The sequence below is a fragment of the Dendrobates tinctorius genome, unplaced genomic scaffold (assembly GCF_039654945.1).
Source record: "Dendrobates tinctorius isolate UK_male_01 unplaced genomic scaffold, ASM3965494v1 ptg000204l, whole genome shotgun sequence".
In the NCBI taxonomy this organism is placed as follows: domain Eukaryota; kingdom Metazoa; phylum Chordata; class Amphibia; order Anura; family Dendrobatidae; genus Dendrobates; species Dendrobates tinctorius.
This window is the reverse complement of record NW_027361871.1, coordinates 2503079-2521707: the sequence shown is the minus strand read 5'-3', so window position 1 is coordinate 2521707 and position 18629 is coordinate 2503079. Positions and strand designations below refer to the sequence as shown.

Here is an 18629-nt window from a genome sequence, read left to right as displayed (position 1 = left end):
CAAGCTTTACAAATTAAAACCAGTGGATTTACAGATCTGACTCTGCAAAGTTTGATAGCAGCACAGGAGTATTGTAAACTTTCATGCTTGAAGTGTCCACCGCTTGGGTTAAAAATGAAAACCAAACCATTCAACACGAAAGAAGAAGCAGATTAATCCGACGAGGATGGGATTCGAACCCATGCATGCAGAGCACAATGGATTAGCAGTCCATCGCCTTAACCACTCGGCCACCTCGTCTACATAGCACCTGTGCGTTTAGGTGGGAAAATGTTGAGAGGGTTTTTACCAGTCAGTGTTTTTTCACTGAAGATTGTATGTTGGCTTTTGTCAGATTTGACTTATCTCGTCAACTACAGTGCCTGTTGTTTGAAGTTAGCTTGGGGAAAACTCTATCAGAAATGAACCAGTGCTGAGGTTTTTAATATCAATTAGTCATAATTTTTCCTCCTTTTGGTTTTGCCATGGCATTTCTTCAATCTGTCTATTCTGTGTCATAACTTGGAAGCAAAACAAGTCCCAAATTTCAGCTGTGCTAAAAGATGGCTCATTCAATTGCAAAACTTCAAAGCCTTTGTCCTCGATACAGCTTCTGTAAATTTGTCAGTCTTTCAAATGAATGCTCTTAAAAAATTTACTTGGCTTCTTAAGTGTTATGACTGAGATTGAAATCTTATTCCATGTTTCTGCTCTACGTGGAATGGAACTCAAGCTCAATATTGTTTTGCTGCGCTAACCAGTTGAATGTTCGATTGGTGCTTCAATCTTCCTTGGATTTCAAATGCATGCTATTTTCTGGTGCTGTGGCTTAGTTGGTTAAAGCGCCTGTCTAGTAAACAGGAGATCCTGAGTTTGAATCTCAGCAGTGCCTTGTTTTCATCTCCTCACAAAGAAGCTTCCTATCTTAAAAATAGGTGTTTCACTTGCGACTGATAGTGCAATTGTGAGATGAAAAATCTCTTCTATCTAAGAGATATAAAGGAAGAAAGATGGCTTCAAGCATGACAATGTAAAACCAGTTGATTTAGTTTTGAAATGCCTCCTTTCTATGCATCTCTAATCCGTTTATCCAATGTATCTCACCTTTATGTCCTTTGGCTTAGTTGGTCAAAGAGCCTGTTTAGTAAACAGAAAATCTTGAATTTGAATGCCAGCAGTGCTATTCTTTCTTTATGTCAGTTTGGGGCTTCTTAACTCTCTAAGCAGGCTTTCTAATGTATCACACCTGTTTGTCCTTTGTCATAGTTGGTCAAAGAGCCTGTTTAGTAAACAGAAAATCTTGAATTTGAATGCCAGCAGTCCTCTTCCTTCTTTATCTCAGTTTAGGGCTGTTTAACTCTCTAAGCAGGCTTTCTAATGTATCACACCTGTTTGTCCTGTGTCTTAGTTTGTCAAAGAGCCTATTTAGTAAATGGAAAATCTTGAATTTGAATGCCAGCAGTCCTTTTCCTTCTTTATCTCAGTTTAGGGCTGTTTAACTCTCTAAGCAGGCTTTTTAATGTTTTTCACCTGTTTGTCCTTTGGCTTAGTTGGTCAAAGAGCCTATTTAGTAAAAGGAAAATCTTGATTTTGAATGTCAGCAGTGCTTTCTATTCTTCATCTCATTTTGTGGGTTTTTACCCCAAAAAGAGGACTTTTACTCTTGTTTGTCATCAAATATTAATTTCCCACAGCCCTAATATAGTGCAATTGAGAAAAAAAAATCTCTGCTGTTGAAACACTTTAAAAGGAATTAGAGGATATAATTTTCTTTACAGAATATAGGATGGCATCAAGCTTTACAAATTAAAACCAGTGGATTTACAGATCTGACTCTGCAAAGTTTGATAGCAGCACAGGAGTATTGTAAACTTTCATGCTTGAAGTGTCCACCGCTTGGGTTAAAAATGAAAACCAAACCATTCCACATGATAGAAGAAGCAGATTAATCCGACGAGGATGGGATTCGAACCCATGCATTCAGAGCACAATGGATTAGCAGTCCATCGCCTTAACCACTCGGCCACCTCGTCTACATAGCACCTGTGCGTTTAGGTGGGAAGATGTTGAGAGGGTTTTTACCAGTCAGTGTTTTTTCACTGAAGATTGTATGTTGGCTTTTGTCAGATTTGACTTATCTCGTCAACTACAGTGCCTGTTGTTTGAAGTTAGCTTGGGGAAAACTCTATCAGAAATGAACCAGTGCTGAGGTTTTTAATATCAATTAGTCATAATTTTTCCTCCTTTTGGTTTTGCCATGGCATTTCTTCAATCTGTCTATTCTGTGTCATAACTTGGAAGCAAAACAAGTCACAAATTTCAGCTGTGCTAAAAGATGGCTCATTCAATTGCAAAACTTCAAAGCCTTTGTCCTCGATACAGCTTCTGTAAATTTGTCAGTCTTTTAAATGAATGCTCTTCAAAATTTACTTGGCTTCTTAAGTGTTATGACTGAGATTGAAATCTTATTCCATGTTTCTGCTCTACGTGGAATGGAACTCAAGCTCAATATCGTTTTGCTGCGCTAACCAGTTGAATGTTCGATTGGTGCTTCAATCTTCCTTGGATTTCAAATGCATTCCATCTTCTGGTGCTGTGGCTTAGTTGGTTAAAGCGCCTGTCTAGTAAACAGGAGATCCTGAGTTCGAATCTCAGCAGTGCCTTTTTTTATCTCCTCACAAAGAAGCTTCCTATCTTAAAAATAGGTGTTTCACTTGCGACTGACAGTGCAATTGTGAGATTAAAAATCTCTTCTATCTAAGAGATATAAAGGAAGAAAGATGGCTTCAAGCATGACAATGTAAAACCAGTTGATTTAGTTTTGAAATGCCTCCTTTCTATGCATCTCTAATCCGTTTATCCAATGTATCTCACCTTTATGTCCTTTGGCTTAGTTGGTCAAAGAGCCTGTTTAGTAAACAGAAAATCTTCAATTTGAATTCCAGCAGTGCTATTCTTTTTATGTCAGTTTGGGGCTTCTTAACTCTCTAAGCAGGCTTTCTAATGTATCACACCTGTTTGTCCTTTGTCTTAGTTGGTCAAAGAGCCTGTTTAGTAAACAGAAAATCTTGAATTTGAATGCCAGCAGTCCTCTTCCTTCTTTATCTCAGTTTAGGGCTGTTTAACTCTCTAAGCAGGCTTTCTAATGTATCACACCTGTTTGTCCTTTGTCTTAGTTGGTCAAAGAGCCTATTTAGTAAATGGAAAATCTTGAATTTGAATGCCAGCAGTCCTTTTCCTTCTTTATCTCAGTTTAGGGCTGTTTAACTCTCTAAGCAGGCTTTTTAATGTTTCGCACCTGTTTGTCCTTTGGCTTAGTTGGTCAAAGAGCCTATTTAGTAAAAGGAAAATCTTGATTTTGAATGTCAGCAGTGCTTTCTATTCTTCATCTCATTTTGTGGGTTTTTACCCCAAAAAAAGGACTTTTACTCTTGTTTGTCATCAAATATTAACTTCCCACAGCCCTAATATAGTGCAATTGAGAAAAAAAATTCTCTGCTGTTGAAACACTTTAAAAGGAATTAGAGGATATAATTTTCTTTACAGAATATAGGATGGCATCAAGCTTTACAAATTAAAACCAGTGGATTTACAGATCTGACTATGCAAAGTTTGATAGCAGCACAGGAGTATTGTAAACTTTCATGCTTGAAGTGTCCACCGCTTCACCCATGCACAATGGATTAGCAGTCCATCGCCTTAACCACTCGGCCACCTCGTCTACATAGCGCCCGTGCGTTTAGGTGGGAAGATGTTGAGAGGGTTTTTACCAGTCAGTGTTTTTTCACTGAAGATTGTATGTTGGCTTTTGTCAGAGTTGCCTTATCTCGTCAACTACAGTGCCTGTTGTTTGAAGTTAGCTTGGGGAAAACTCTATCAGAAATGAACCAGTGCTGAGGTTTTTAATATCAATTAGTCATAATTTTTCCTCCTTTTGGTTTTGCCATGGCATTTCTTCAATCTGTCTATTCTGTGTCATAACTTGGAAGCAAAACAAGTCCCAAATTTCAGCTGTGCTAAAAGATGGCTCATTCAATTGCAAAACTTCAAAGCCTTTGTCCTCGATACAGCTTCTGTAAATTTGTCAGTCTTTTAAATGAATGCTCTTCAAAATTTACTTGGCTTCTTAAGTGTTATGACTGAGATTGAAATCTTATTCCATGTTTCTGCTCTACGTGGAATGGAACTCAAGCTCAATATTGTTTTGCTGCACTAATCAGTTGAATGTTTGATTGGGGCTTCAATCTTCCTTGGATTTCAATTGCATGCCATCTTCTGGTGCTGTGGCTTAGTTGGTTAAAGCGCCTGTCTAGTAAACAGACTAGTTCGAATCTCAGCAGTGCCTTGTTTTCATCTCCTCACAAAGAAGCTTCCTATCTTAAAAATAGGTGTTTCACTTGCGACTGATAGTGCAATTGTGAGATTAAAAATCTCTTCTATCTAAGAGATATAAAGGAAGAAAGATGGCTTCAAGCATGTCAATGTAAAACCAGTTGATTTAGTTTTGAAATGCCTCCTTTCTATGCATCTCTAATCCGTTTATACAATGTATCTCACCTTTATGTCCTTTGGCTTAGTTGGTCAAAGAGCCTGTTTAGTAAACAGAAAATCTTGAATTTGAATGCCAGCAGTGCTATTCTTTCTTTATGTCAGTTTGGGGCTTCTTAACTCTCTAAGCAGGCTTTCTAAAGTATCACACCTGTTTGTCCTTTGTCATAGTTGGTCAAAGAGCCTGTTTAGTAAACAGAAAATCTTGAATTTGAATGCCAGCAGTCCTCTTCCTTCTTTGTCTCAGTTTAGGGCTGTTTAACTCTCTAAGCAGGCTTTTTAATGTTTCGCACCTGTTTGTCCTTTGGCTTAGTTGTTCAAAGAGCCTATTTAGTAAAAGGAAAATCTTGATTTTGAATGTCAGCAGTGCTTTCTATTCTTCATCTCATTTTGTGGGTTTTTACCCCAAAAAGAGGACTTTTACTCTTGCTTTTCATCAAATATTAATTTCCCATAGCCCTAATATAGTGCAATTGAGAAAAAAAATTCTCTGCTGTTGAAACACTTTAAAAGGAATTAGAGGATATAATTTTCTTTACAGAATATAGGATGGCATCAAGCTTTACAAATTAAAACCAGTGGATTTACAGATCTGACTCTGCAAAGTTTGATAGCAGCACAGGAGTATTGTAAACTTTCATGCTTGAAGTGTCCACCGCTTGGGTTAAAAATGAAAACCAAACCATTCAACACGAAAGAAGAAGCAGATTAATCCGACGAGGATTGTGCATGCAGAGCACAATGGATTAGCAGTCCATCGCCTTAACCACTCGGCCACCTCGTCTACATACCACCTGTGCGTTTAGGTGGGAAGATGTTGAGAGGGTTTTTACCAGTCAGTGTTTTTTCACTGAAGATTGTATGTTGGCTTTTGTCAGAGTTGCCTTATCTCGTCAACTACAGTGCCTGTTGTTTGAAGTTATCTTGGGGAAAACTCTATCAGAAATGAACCAGTGCTGAGGTTTTTAATATCAATTAGTCATAATTTTTCCTCCTTTTGGTTTTGCCATGGCATTTCTTCAATCTGTCTATTCTGTGTCATAACTTGGAAGCAAAACAAGTCCCAAATTTCAGCTGTGCTAAAAGATGGCTCATTCAATTGCAAAACTTCAAAGCCTTTGTCCTCGATACAGCTTCTGTAAATTTGTCAGTCTTTTAAATGAATGCTCTTCAAAATTTACTTGGCTTCTTAAGTGTTATGACTGAGATTGAAATCTTATTCCATGTTTCTGCTCTACGTGGAATGGAACTCAAGCTCAATATCGTTTTGCTGCGCTAACCAGTTGAATGTTCGATTGGTGCTTCAATCTTCCTTGGATTTCAAATGCATGCCATCTTCTGGTGCTGTGGCTTAGTTGGTTAAAGCGCCTGTCTAGTAAACAGGAGATCCTGAGTTCGAATCTCAGCAGTGCCTTGTTTTCATCTCCTCACAGCTTCCTATCTTAAAAATAGGTGTTTCACTTGCGACTGACAGTGCAATTGTGAGATTAAAAATCTCTTCTATCTAAGAGATATAAAGGAAGAAAGATGGCTTCAAGCATGACAATGTAAAACCAGTTGATTTATTTTTGAAATGCCTCCTTTCTATGCATCTCTAATCTGTTTATCCAATGTATCTCACCTTTATGTCCTTTGGCTTAGTTGGTCAAAGAGCCTGTTTAGTAAACAGAAAATCTTGAATTTGAATGCCAGCAGTGCTATTCTTTCTTTATGTCAGTTTGGGGCTTCTTAACTCTCTAAGCAGGCTTTCTAATGTATCACACCTGTTTGTCCTTTGTCTTAGTTGGTCAAAGAGCCTGTTTAGTAAACAGAAAATCTTGAATTTGAATGCCAGCAGTCCTCTTCCTTCTTTATCTCAGTTTAGGGCTGTTTAACTCTCTAAGCAGGCTTTCTAATGTATCACACCTGTTTGTCCTTTGTCTTAGTTGGTCAAAGAGCCTATTTAGTAAATGGAAAATCTTGAATTTGAATGCCAGCAGTCCTTTTCCTTCTTTATCTCAGTTTAGGGCTGTTTAACTCTCTAAGCAGGCTTTTTAATGTTTTTCACCTGTTTGTCCTTTGGCTTAGTTGGTCAAAGAGCCTATTTAGTAAAAGGAAAATCTTGATTTTGAATGTCAGCAGTGCTTTCTATTCTTCATCTCATTTTGTGGGTTTTTACCCCAAAAAGAGGACTTTTACTCTTGTTTGTCATCAAATATTAATTTCCCACAGCCCTTATATAGTGCAATTGAGAAAAAAAATTCTCTGCTGTTGAAACACTTTAAAAGGAATTAGAGGATATAATTTTCTTTACAGAATATAGGATGGCATCAAGCTTTACAAATTAAAACCAGTGGCTTTACAGATCTGACTCTGCAAAGTTTGATAGCAGCACAGGAGTATTGTAAACTTTCATGCTTGAAGTGTCCACCGCTTGGGTTAAAAATGAAAACCAAACCATTCAACACGAAAGAAGAAGCAGATTAATCCGACGAGGATTGTGCATGCAGAGCACAATGGATTAGCAGTCCATTGCCTTAACCACTCGGCCACCTCGTCTACATACCACCTGTGCGTTTAGGTGGGAAGATGTTGAGAGGGTTTTTACCAGTCAGTGTTTTTTCACTGAAGATTGTATGTTGGCTTTTGTCAGATTTGACTTATCTCGTCAACTACAGTGCCTGTTGTTTGAAGTTAGCTTGGGGAAAACTCTATCAGAAATGAACCAGTGCTGAGGTTTTTAATATCAATTAGTCATAATTTTTCCTCCTTTTGGTTTTGCCATGGCATTTCTTCAATCTGTCTATTCTGTGTCATAACTTGGAAGCAAAACAAGTCCCAAATTTCAGCTGTGCTAAAAGATGGCTCATTCAATTGCAAAACTTCAAAGCCTTTGTCCTCGATACAGCTTCTGTAAATTTGTCAGTCTTTTAAATGAATGCTCTTCAAAATTTACTTGGCTTCTTAAGTGTTATGACTGAGATTGAAATCTTATTCCATGTTTCTGCTCTACGTGGAATGGAACTCAAGCTCAATATCGTTTTGCTGCGCTAACCAGTTGAATGTTCGATTGGTGCTTCAATCTTCCTTGGATTTCAAATGCATGCCATCTTCTGGTGCTGTGGCTTAGTTGGTTAAAGCGCCTGTCTAGTAAACAGGAGATCCTGAGTTGTTTTCATCTCCTCACAAAGAAGCTTCCTATCTTAAAAATAGGTGTTTCACTTGCGACTGACAGTGCAATTGTGAGATTAAAAATCTCTTCTATTTAAGAGATATAAAGGAAGAAAGATGGCTTCAAGCATGACAATGTAAAACCAGTTGATTTAGTTTTGAAATGCCTCCTTTCTATGCATCTCTAATCCGTTTATCCAATGTATCTCACCTTTATGTCCTTTGGCTTAGTTGGTCAAAGAGCCTGTTTAGTAAACAGAAAATCTTGAATTTGAATGCCAGCAGTGCTATTCTTTCTTTATGTCAGTTTGGGGCTTCTTAACTCTCTAAGCAGGCTTTCTAATGTATCACACCTGTTTGTCCTTTGTCTTAGTTGGTCAAAGAGCCTGTTTAGTAAACAGAAAATCTTGAATTTGAATGCCAGCAGTCCTCTTCCTTCTTTATCTCAGTTTAGAGCTGTTTAACTCTCTAAGCAGGCTTTCTAATGTATCACACCTGTTTGTCCTTTGTCTTAGTTGGTCAAAGAGCCTATTTAGTAAATGGAAAATCTTGAATTTGAATGCCAGCAGTCCTTTTCCTTCTTTATCTCAGTTTAGGGCTGTTTAACTCTCTAAGCAGGCTTTTTAATGTTTCGCACCTGTTTGTCCTTTGGCTTAGTTGTTCAAAGAGCCTATTTAGTAAAAGGAAAATCTTGATTTTGAATGTCAGCAGTGCTTTCTATTCTTCATCTCATTTTGTGGGTTTTTACCCCAAAAAGAGGACTTTTACTCTTGCTTGTTATCAAATATTAATTTCCCATAGCCCTAATATAGTGCAATTGAGAAAAAAAATTCTCTGCTGTTGAAACACTTTAAAAGGAATTAGAGGATATAATTTTCTTTACAGAATATAGGATGGCATCAAGCTTTACAAATTAAAACCAGTGGATTTACAGATCTGACTCTGCAAAGTTTGATAGCAGCACAGGAGTATTGTAAACTTTCATGCTTGAAGTGTCCACCGCTTCACCCATGCACAATGGATTAGCAGTCCATAGCCTTAACCACTCGGCCACCTCGTCTACATAGTGCCCGTGCGTTTAGGTGGGAAGATGTTGAGAGGGTTTTTACCAGTCAGTGTTTTTTCACTGAAGATTGTATGTTGGCTTTTGTCAGAGTTGCCTTATCTCGTCAACTACAGTGCCTGTTGTTTGAAGTTAGCTTGAGGAAAACTCTATCAGAAATGAACCAGTGCTGAGGTTTTTAATATCAATTAGTCATAATTTTTCCTCCTTTTGGTTTTGCCATGGCATTTCTTCAATCTGTCTATTCTGTGTCATAACTTGGAAGCAAAACAAGTCCCAAATTTCAGCTGTGCTAAAAGATGGCTCATTCAATTGCAAAACTTCAAAGCCTTTGTCCTCGATACAGCTTCTGTAAATTTGTCAGTCTTTTAAATGAATGCTCTTCAAAATTTACTTGGCTTCTTAAGTGTTATGACTGAGATTGAAATCTTATTCCATGTTTCTGCTCTACGTGGAATGGAAGTCAAGCTCAATATTGTTTTGCTGCACGAATCAGTTGAATGTTCGATTGGTGCTTCAATCTTCCTTGTATTTCAAAAGCATGCCATCTTCTGGTGCTGTGGCTTAGTTGTTTAAAGCGCCTGTCTAGTAAACAGGAGATCCTGAGTTCGAATCTCAGCAGTGCCTTGTTTTCATCTCCTCACAAAGAAGCTTCCTATCTTAAAAAATAGGTGTTTCACTTGCGACTGACAGTGCAATTGTGAGATTAAAAATCTCTTCTATCTAAGAGATATAAAGGAAGAAAGATGGCTTGATTTAGTTTTGAAATGCCTCCTTTCTATGCATCTCTAATCCGTTTATCCAATGTATCTCACCTTTATGTCCTTTGGCTTAGTTGGTCAAAGAGCCTGTTTGGTAAACAGAAAATCTTCAATTTGAATTCCAGCAGTGCTATTCTTTCTTTATGTCAGTTTGGGGCTTCTTAACTCTCTAAGCAGGCTTTCTAATGTATCACACCTGTTTGTCCTTTGTCTTAGTTGGTCAAAGAGCCTGTTTAGTAAACAGAAAATCTTGAATTTGAATGCCAGCAGTCCTCTTCCTTCTTTATCTCAGTTTAGGGCTGTTTTACTCTCTAAGCAGGCTTTCTAATGTATCACACCTGTTTGTCCTTTGTCTTAGTTGGTCAAAGAGCCTATTTAGTAAATGGAAAATCTTGAATTTGAATGCCAGCAGTCCTTTTCCTTCTTTATCTCAGTTTAGGGCTGTTTAACTCTCTAAGCAGGCTTTTTAATGTTTTTCACCTGTTTGTCCTTTGGCTTAGTTGGTCAAAGAGCCTATTTAGTAAAAGGAAAATCTTGATTTTGAATGTCAGCAGTGCTTTCTATTCTTCATCTCATTTTGTGGGTTTTTACCCCAAAAAGAGGACTTTTACTCTTGTTTGTCATCAAATATTAATTTCCCACAGCCCTAATATAGTGCAATTGAGAAAAAAAATTCTCTGCTGTTGAAACACTTTAAAAGGAATTAGAGGATATAATTTTCTTTACAGAATATAGGATGGCATCAAGCTTTACAAATTAAAACCAGTGGCTTTACAGATCTGACTCTGCAAAGTTTGATAGCAGCACAGGAGTATTGTAAACTTTCATGCTTGAAGTGTCCACCGCTTGGGTTAAAAATGAAAACCAAACCATTCAACACGAAAGAAGAAGCAGATTAATCCGACGAGGATTGTGCATGCAGAGCACAATGGATTAGCAGTCCATTGCCTTAACCACTCGGCCACCTCGTCTACATACCACCTGTGCGTTTAGGTGGGAAGATGTTGAGAGGGTTTTTACCAGTCAGTGTTTTTTCACTGAAGATTGTATGTTGGCTTTTGTCAGATTTGACTTATCTCGTCAACTACAGTGCCTGTTGTTTGAAGTTAGCTTGGGGAAAACTCTATCAGAAATGAACCAGTGCTGAGGTTTTTAATATCAATTAGTCATAATCTTTCCTCCTTTTGGTTTTGCCATGGCATTTCTTCAATCTGTCTATTCTGTGTCATAACTTGGAAGCAAAACAAGTCCCAAATTTCAGCTGTGCTAAAAGATGGCTCATTCAATTGCAAAACTTCAAAGCCTTTGTCCTCGATACAGCTTCTGTAAATTTGTCAGTCTTTTAAATGAATGCTCTTCAAAATTTACTTGGCTTCTTAAGTGTTATGACTGAGATTGAAATCTTATTCCATGTTTCTGCTCTACGTGGAATGGAACTCAAGCTCAATATCGTTTTGCTGCGCTAACCAGTTGAATGTTCGAGTGGTGCTTCAATCTTCCTTGGATTTCAAATGCATGCCATCTTCTGGTGCTGTGGCTTAGTTGGTTAAAGCGCCTGTCTAGTAAACAGGAGATCCTGAGTTCGAATCTCAGCAGTGCCTTGTTTTCATCTCCTCACAAAGAAGCTTCCTATCTTAAAAATAGGTGTTTCACTTGCGACTGACAGTGCAATTGTGAGATTAAAAATCTCTTCTATCTAAGAGATATAAAGGAAGAAAGATGGCTTCAAGCATGACAATGTAAAAACCAGTTGATTTAGTTTTGAAATGCCTCCTTTCTATGCATCTCTAATCCGTTTATCCAATGTATCTCACCTTTATGTCCTTTGGCTTAGTTGGTCAAAGAGCCTGTTTAGTAAACAGAAAATCTTCAATTTGAATTCCAGCAGTGCTATTCTTTCTTTATGTCAGTTTGGGGCTTCTTAACTCTCTAAGCAGGCTTTCTAATGTATCACACCTGTTTGTCCTTTGTCTTAGTGGGTCAAAGAGCCTGTTTAGTAAACAGAAAATCTTGAATTTGAATGCCAGCAGTCCTCTTCCTTCTTTATCTCAGTTTAGGGCTGTTTAACTCTCTAAGCAGGCTTTCTAATGTATCACACCTGTTTGTCCTTTGTCTTAGTTGGTCAAAGAGCCTATTTAGTAAATGGAAAATCTTGAATTTGAATGCCAGCAGTCCTTTTCCTTCTTTATCTCAGTTTAGGGCTGTTTAACTCTCTAAGCAGGCTTTTTAATGTTTCGCACCTGTTTGTCCTTTGGCTTAGTTGGTCAAAGAGCCTATTTAGTAAAAGGAAAATCTTGATTTTGAATGTCAGCAGTGCTTTCTATTCTTCATCTCATTTTGTGGGTTTTTACCCCAAAAAGAGGACTTTTACTCTTGTTTGTCATCAAATATTAATTTCCCACAGCCCTAATATAGTGCAATTGAGAAAAAAAATTATCTGCTGTTGAAACACTTTAAAAGGAATTAGAGGATAAAATTTTCTTTACAGAATATAGGATGGCATCAAGCTTTACAAATTAAAACCAGTGGATTTACAGATCTGACTCTGCAAAGTTTGATAGCAGCACCGGAGTATTGTAAACTTTCATGCTTGAAGTGTCCACCGCTTCACCCATGCACAATGGATTAGCAGTCCATCGCCTTAACCACTCGGCCACCTCGTCTACATAGCGCTCGTGCGTTTAGGTGGGAAGATGTTGAGAGGGTTTTTACCAGTCAGTGTTTTTTCACTGAAGATTGTATGTTGGCTTTTGTCAGAGTTGCCTTATCTCGTCAACTACAGTGCCTGTTGTTTGAAGTTAGCTTGGGGAAAACTCTATCAGAAATGAACCAGTGCTGAGGTTTTTAATATCAATTAGTCATAATTTTTCCTCCTTTTGGTTTTGCCATGGCATTTCTTCAATCTGTCTATTCTGTGTCATAACTTGGAAGCAAAACAAGTCCCAAATTTCAGCTGTGCTAAAAGATGGCTCATTCAATTGCAAAACTTCAAACCCTTTGTCCTCGATACAGCTTCTGTAAATTTGTCAGTCTTTTAAATGAATGCTCTTCAAAATTTACTTGGCTTCTTAAGTGTTATGACTGAGATTGAAATCTTATTCCATGTTTCTGCTCTACGTGGAATGGAACTCAAGCTCAATATTGTTTTGCTGCACTAATCAGTTGAATGTTCGATTGGTGCTTCAATCTTCCTTGGATTTCAATTGCATGCCATCTTCTGGTGCTGTGGCTTAGTTTGTTAAAGCGCCTGTCTAGTTGTTAAGGGAAGAATATATGGCACATGAATATATACAAGAATCAAAACTGTATCACTATATGGACGCTTTGCTGGATATTGGGATCATGTTGCTTTAAGATACTTCTGATTTTCTTATATTTTCTTAGAGTTGTTTCTGTATGGTATCACTCACCTAAGCTTCATCAAATATTGAATAAACTGGGTGGACCAGGGTAAGCCAAGCTAGAAAACAATACTTGTGTATATAAGTATTGTTCAGCAATGTGGGAGCAATAAACGGTAACCCAGAAATGTACATAATGATTGTGTAGCGACCTGGGAAAGGCAAATAGTAACTGGAAACATGTCCATGATGTAACTGATGATGTAGCTCAAATTCTGTTATAAAAGCTGTACACGTTTGATTAAAGACAGAGAAGAATCATACTGACACGATACCCTCTTGTCTTGTGTATTCTTTTCTCGAGTATACGTATACCTTGTGCCAAAGCTACAATTCGGCCACAGACAATTAAGACGGGTCGCACCTTAGTGTGACAGAATCAGCAGTTGGCGCTCAAACAGTGGGGCTCAGGACGATACCAGATGATCACAGCCGCAACAAAATCTCCCCCCAGGACGGACGTCTTTCCAGCGGGACGAGACTGCAGCTCGAGACCTGGTGAGAAAATATATCATCTTACCTAACCTTCTGTATTCACGTCCGGCTGGGAGGAGATAGTTGGCTGTCTTCTCTGAACCCTTAAACTGACCACGTTTGAAAGTCCTGAGCCTACGGACCCGGTCAGGTATATAATTCCTTAATTGTCTGTGTGTATTATCCGGTCTAACCAATTCGGAGGGTGTATCTAGAATCCATCTAGTATCTGATAAAAACTATTTCATACTGCACTAGGGCTACTAGAAGCATACAGAGCAGAGTACAAAGGGGATGTTTCCACTGGGTTATCACCCTGGTTCCGACCTTAGACGGTCGAAGAAGTTATGTATATATTATATATATACACATATAGGTGCTCACGTCCGGCCATACGCCCACAGTATAAACTGGGCCCGGTGACGTGAATGACACGGCATATACATATTTTTAAGGAAAGAGGTGATTACTAATTTTTCCCCCCTCTGCTGAAATATCAACCACCTATCTAGAGGTGATTACCACTATTTACTATACCTAAAGTGACAAAAAGCCCAGCCCTAGTTGCCTTGGTAACAAAAGAACAGTGAAAGGGATAAGGAATACATTCATAATAGTTTTTTTTATGTTTGAAGTATTGATGCATTGTTGAGACATGCCTGTCCGCAGCCCTCATATTGAATATACTGCCATACTGGTTAGACTGCTATTTCAGCTGCATTTCCTGAATCCAAAGTGTTTAACAATCCCGCTACATTATCTGTATTCAGTCCGGAGGATATAAAATATAAAATGTAATAAGTTGTTTTATAGTATACATATATATCCCTTCAAGCATATTTATAATTACGGTAATCTAAAAGTTTAATTGTCTGCCTTATCTGCTTTGCCTCTCTGCTTTGCTGTTTTGGTTGTTTGCATACGTGATTGTTACCTCAGCCAGCCTGAAAAGGAAAAAAATATAGATAGGGAGACGTACTGAGCAAATTCACTGTCACTCTGGTTCCGGTCCTGCTCTCGGCTTGACCGATGATCGCAGAAGTCTGAACTGTGTCTCTCCCAGTGGGCAAGTGGGAGTAGGGGCTTGATTACTCTCAGTGATTTTCCAACCTCTAAGTGGTTGGTGACTTCTTGCGGGTTTCCCACCGGACATCATCTGGCTAAGATGATGGTGTTTTAGCTGCAGCATAGGTTCATAAGTTATATGGGTGGAAGGGTAATTTCAATTACCGTGTTGATGTGACTGAGTGATTGCTCTCTCCCTGAAAAGTATGGTTTGCCCAGGTGTAGATTTTTCACCTCTACAAATCAGGCTGGCATATGGATAGGTAAATTGCGAATTGTTTTGGTGTCAAGGATTCGCAGTATTTGATGTCAGTACCAGTTTTAAATTCATTGTCTTTTGTCTTTTGTAGTGTGTATAATTTGCAGGAGGCGTACTAGCATGTGGTTAAAATTTTTGAATGCATTCTATGTGTGTATACATATATATGTTGTGAAATTAGAGAATTGGATAAACTAGTTTTGTTCTGCATACTATAATTATAAGGTTAGTTGGTTCAGGTAGAAAGAGAATTACTTGAATGGTAATTGCTTGATTTGTACAGATATCTCTGTGAGATCCGAGGTCTATTGTTACTTTTTAGTTATTGTTTTACTAATGTCACTACATTTCTCTATGAGATGGTTTTCTTTGAAAGGTTTTAGAGCGAAAGTTTTGAGGAAACAGAAATTTTAACAATTTATAAGGTATTTTTATACTACGCAGTTTCAGGATACACAAGATTTGTGAAATACTCTGGTGTTAGTTGTTGGTTAATTCCCTATATTACTGTGTTCAAGATAGCTAGACATCACTATGTTCACTGAAGACCCCTTTACTCGGACATAAGGAGTACATACAGCTTTTACAGTCACATATCCCACTGTTCATAACCCCGTGAGAATTTGTTTTAAGACGCACACATACAAATGTTTTTCAGATATACTCAGAATTCAGATGATAGAATGGGTGGGAGCAGTCAGTCAATATCTATAAGACAGATATGACCCATAGTGGAGTGAGAAAGAAAATGTACGTTAAGAAACCCTCCGATCACGAGGGGAGGAGCATTAGATAAGAAGGGATAGAAGAATGTGTTAATGAGTGGAGAGCAGCGTCCCAGCCTCAGGTATTATGAGGTGTTACAGGACCCTGAAGCATTTTATAAGATGGCAGAGGAAGTTAGGAAAAAAGGGATGAGGAGAGGAATATAACAAGATTGCTGAATTTTGTGCAAAACAAATATTTACACAGGAAGATGTCAGTTGCAATATCTGCATTACATTCATTTATACTTCTATATACATTCCCGATGACTGGACGTGTGCCAGCTGTCAAACGCAGAATGCAGAATATCGTGAGACTTGTTCTGACTGTCAGATGACCAACCCAAAGAGCCGTACCTTCTTTCCAACTATTTATATAGACGGCACGTCTTATGCTACATCCTGTCCAGTATCCATTATAGGTTTATTAATTAATGTCGTTTATGAAAAGAATAATGAAGAAAAAGATGAATATGACATGGAGCTCGCCCCCCCACAAAAATACAATGGAGAAACAACATCTCTCACCCAGACAGAGGTTGAGGATACTCCTCTCAAATTCCTGGTGGGTCCCGATGCAATCAGAAGATTGATCAGGGACATTGATCTACTTGCTGAAGAAGTATGTAGTCTTTTCTTTTTTTTTACAGGACACATCTGTAGATCATGTGGGCGTTGAACTAATGGCACTGATCCCAGACTCAATATTGGCAGGCTGAAAATCCAGTTTGTAAAGGTGGGGCAGAAGCCAGTAGCCCAGCTGCCAAGGAAATTGCAATATTTACCCTCCATTTCATAATTTGCAATTATTTCTATGAAGTTATGGATAATACATGACTTATGTGCTGTCAATGAAGTTATAGTACTGAACACATCTATGGTACCAAACCCACACACTATGTTTTATTTTTATCAATTCTATTTATTTTTCTATGGTTCACGGTGATTGACCTGGCCAATGCTTTCTTCAGTTTATTTCTACATGCTGCAAGCCAGTACCTGCTTGTTTTCACACGAGGGCCAGCAATATATTTGGACTATGATGCCTCAAGGGGCACAGTATAGCCTCTCTATGCTCACCCGAGCCATGACCACGGTCCTGGAGCCCTGGAAGAGGATACATCCCACAGCCACTTTTTTTTTTACAATACATATGGATGACCTCCGACCCTGACTGAAGACAGCCAAGACAATACTGCTCTTCTACACATGCAACCTTTTTTTATAACTATTTTAAGGTTAACCAAAGAAGGTATCGGTGTGTTTTATATGCTAAATTGCAATCACATTTTCACAGCTCTAGGACTGCCACGCTATACTGAACTGTTTTGTCTGTTTGTCATGAAGAAGCCTGACCATGTAAATGGAGTCCTAACACAGCTTCCCGGAGGAAGACAATGCCCTCCTGGCTTCTACTCTCCAAAACCTGACCAAGTGACTCGTGAAGTCCAAACCTGCATGAGAACCGTGTTTGCAACCCACCTGTGCTGGATAAAGCTTCTGATATTTCTGTCTGCAATGCCCTACTCTGCTCTCAGACAACGTCACCATCTCCAGATGTGCTGTCCATAATCCAGCTACTCTTCTACCTCTGCCAAAGGGGGGAGGAAGATGGAGGATGAAAACCACATCTCTGACACATTAGTGGAAGAGGTAGTCGACTCTGAAATGGCGGAATGCGATTGTCTTGCTGTCATGAGGCAAGAGAACACCTGGAAGATCCTGACCTGATGCTCTTTGTGGATAGACCAAGGTATGCAGACCAAGAAGGCCGTTCGCACACTGGTATAGCAGTAGCCACAGAAGTAACTTGCTGCCAGCAAAACCACTGCCTACATCCAAAGGCAGGACTGCGGGCCTTGACAGAAGCATACGAGAGGTCCACTCAACATGAAGCTGTCAAGATCAATCTGGAGGGAAAGAGGCTTCATCACGGCTAACGGAACGCCAGTCTGACACCACAAAGCCATACAAGAATTAATGGAGTCCTTGTTGATGCCAGGAAGAGTTGCGGTGGTAAAAGTAAAAGCACACACACTGGAGACACTTCAAGGGAAGCAGTGGGCAACAGACTAGCTGAAGTAACAGCAAAAGAAGCAGCAGTAATACCGGTTGACACGGAAACAGAGGAAAAGGAATAACCCTGGAAAAAGATGTTCTGACACTCCAGAAACAAGTATCCAAGGAAGAAAAGAAGAAGTGGACCTAAGATGAAGTTATACAGGATGAAATATGCCTAAGGATGAACAAGGAAAATTTAAGGCCTCGAACAAAACTCTACATATTTGATGCTATACAGGAAACAGGGAAGTCATAGCATAAGAGTTTAGTCTTTCCCTTGGGTCACATACACGCACAAGTATAATTGCCTATATGTAGACTAAGTTTAAAAACATGTGACTAAAATGCATTTTCGAGTCTTTTCATCCATCCCAGATCCTGAGGACATAGGAGCCCACCAGATCCTGCCCGGTGACTGAGTCCTCATCACCAAGAGGTTCAACAGACGTACCCTTGAACCTAGAGATGACAGCCTGTTCCAAGTCCTGTCAACTATCGCAGCAGTCCATGGGTCCTCGCTTCCCACTGCAAGGAGATGCCGGATCCAGAGTCCAGTAGCGGCTGCCACTCTTCATCCATCTGGCACTTATCCTTCTCCTAGCTCAAGGGGTAGTCAGTCACCAAGGGGTAGTCACTCATGAGAAGGGCATACTGACTTTCTGGTATAATGTCTCCACCCCAAGAGTAACATATCAATTTGACTACTGTCTCACAATAAGAATATCCAGGCCCCATGGCACAGTTTCATATCAGGTTTAATACACAATTCATCTGTGTCACTACTGCTGAAATAGGGGAAGGTTCAAAACTGGGAGGATTAGTCTCTTGTTGGGTGGCACACTGGTGAAAGTGACTGGAGACATCAACCAGCCCAGGCCCTACAGCGAAGGGACAAATGGGGAATAAGCCTATTAAGTCGCATGACCCTGTCAAAAGCCCATTTTAAGGGTCAGAGTGGCCTTCCAGATTCAATACTCCCTGTCACTGCCGCTCACTGCCCCAAGGAGGGATGCATAGTTCTGTACCTCACCATTGAGAACCCCTCAGAGAATGAGCAAGGGTTATATGTACTAGGCTCAAGTACTAAACTTGGGAGGGAAAATG

At 39.2% G+C, this 18629-nt stretch overlaps 4 non-coding genes across 4 annotated transcripts; 3 read left to right on the top strand and 1 right to left on the bottom strand.

Moving 5' to 3' along the window:
- Positions 1–158: 158 nt before the first annotated feature.
- Positions 159–240, bottom strand: TRNAS-GCU (transfer RNA serine (anticodon GCU)). Its single transcript has one exon. It is a non-coding gene; the product is annotated as a tRNA-Ser (tRNA).
- Positions 241–2568: 2328 nt separating this feature from the next.
- TRNAT-AGU (transfer RNA threonine (anticodon AGU)) lies at positions 2569–2642 on the top strand. The gene has a single exon. It is a non-coding gene; the product is annotated as a tRNA-Thr (tRNA).
- Positions 2643–5867: 3225 nt separating this feature from the next.
- On the top strand, positions 5868–5941 carry TRNAT-AGU (transfer RNA threonine (anticodon AGU)). Its single transcript has one exon. It is a non-coding gene; the product is annotated as a tRNA-Thr (tRNA).
- A 5087-nt stretch (positions 5942–11028) lies between these two features.
- TRNAT-AGU (transfer RNA threonine (anticodon AGU)) lies at positions 11029–11102 on the top strand. Its single transcript has one exon. It is a non-coding gene; the product is annotated as a tRNA-Thr (tRNA).
- Positions 11103–18629: the final 7527 nt, after the last annotated feature.